This window comes from Triticum aestivum, unplaced genomic scaffold, assembly GCF_018294505.1.
Source record: "Triticum aestivum cultivar Chinese Spring unplaced genomic scaffold, IWGSC CS RefSeq v2.1 scaffold76225, whole genome shotgun sequence".
NCBI classification, from domain to species: domain Eukaryota; kingdom Viridiplantae; phylum Streptophyta; class Magnoliopsida; order Poales; family Poaceae; genus Triticum; species Triticum aestivum.
Genome location: NW_025256850.1, coordinates 1 through 1830, shown reverse-complemented (window position 1 = coordinate 1830; position 1830 = coordinate 1). Strand labels below are relative to the sequence as shown.

The window sequence follows — 1830 nt, the reverse complement described above, 5'->3', positions numbered from 1 at the left end:
TGTAGCATTCTGATAGTTGGGACAGATTCTACATTAAGGGAGGACAAAAATACAAGTAAGTTCTACATTGCTTTACTTCTGATAGTGGAGTACAAAAACATGATTCTAGTTTTCAGCCTACCCAAATATTTATACACACACCCCCATTTGAATTATTCATAAACTAGGAAAAAAATATTGTACAAAATCTGCCGACTGCTTAGTAGCTCTGAAGGCGCATTGCGCTAGGAAACCAGTGCCTACCTACAATGCATTGGCAATCGACTCTGCTACCTACAATGCATTGCACATTTCTGTTTTCTGGACATAGAATTGATCAGACGAGAAGTATCATCCATCTTAAAATTGGACTGAAAATAGAGAATATCAGCAGTTGTTTGGCAGTGAGCATCTATGCAGATGATTCTTGATTTTGCTTCTTTTGGCCCTTCTTATCTTATGCCCTTGCTGCCATATGGCCCATCAGGATACACATCCATGCTTTTACTGAACATACTCTTATGTATTCGGAAACTGTTAGTTCAAACTTCATAAATGTTGATGTAACCATTTCCTAAACGAGCCATCTTTTCTCTGGGATCGGCAGGTCCCCTGGTAATGCTTATGTCGAAGGTGATGCCTCAAGTGCAAGTTATCTCTTGGCCGGTGCTGCCATCACTGAAGGGACTGTGACTGTCGAAGGTTGTGGCACCACCAGTTTGCAGGTAAAATTCTACTATCCATTTTTACCCTTTTGGTTGAGCATTCTTGACATTATTGAATGTACCATTTTCAACCAAACATGCTTTAAGTGGGTATTCATAGCCGAATCTATCAACTGCCATATTCCGTAAGTTGCTTCCATGTGCTGTTATTCTCCCTGACGATGTGTAATATTGCAGGGTGATGTGAAATTCGTTGAGGTACTTGAAATGATGGGAGCTAAGGTTACATGGACTGACACTAGTGTAACTGTTACTGGCCCACCGTGTCAGCCCTTTGGAAGGAAACACTTGAAGGCTATCGATGTCAACATGAACAAAATGCCTGACGTGGCCTTGACTCTTGTTGTTGTTGCCCTCCTTGCCGATGGTCCAACTGCTATCAGAGATGGTAAACTTTCTATGGCCTTCCATACCTAGCAATCTACCACGTGCGGCGCGGTTACTCTGTAGCATCAGGGAAGGGATAAAGGACTCGAAATCACCCTGTTATGTCTTGACACTTGTTCATTCTCTTCTGCAGTTGCCTCCTAGAGAGTGAAGGAAACCGAAAGAATGGTTGCGATCCGGACCAAGCTGACGAAGGTAACTATATACAATGTCTCCTATTCTTAAAAATTTCAACAAAATTTCAGTGGAATTTCCGAAATTTCGCATATTTTAGTGGGGACTGAAATATTTTTAACCCCAAAATTTCGATGCAGATTCAAACTGATTTCAAAATAAATTTAAATTGTGTAGAAATTCATTAATAGTAAGTGAAATTTGAAATCTCAAAATCCGAAATAGTTTCCGAAATATGTGAAATTTCTGAAATTTTGCATATTTAAATGAGCTCCGAAATTATTTTGTTTCTGAAATTAAAAACCTTCCCGAGGTGCTTAATCTAACTTGTCATGTGTCTTGTGTCAAATAGCTGGGAGCAACGGTGGAGGAAGGCCCAAACTACTGCATCATCATGCCACCGGAGAAGATGAACGTCACAGTGATCGACACGTACGACGACCACCGGATGGCGATGGCTTTCTCCCTGGCGGCCTGCGCCGAGGTGCCAGTCACCATCAGGGACCCCGGGTGCACCCGCAAGACCTTCCCCAACTACTTCGACGTGCTAAGCACCTTCGTCAAG

The 1830-nt window shown here is 42.1% G+C and overlaps 1 pseudogene; it reads left to right on the top strand.

Moving 5' to 3' along the window:
- Positions 1 to 5: 5 nt before the first annotated feature.
- Positions 6 to 1824, top strand: LOC123177614 (3-phosphoshikimate 1-carboxyvinyltransferase 2-like; annotated as a pseudogene).
- The last annotated feature ends 6 nt before the right edge of the window (positions 1825 to 1830 follow it).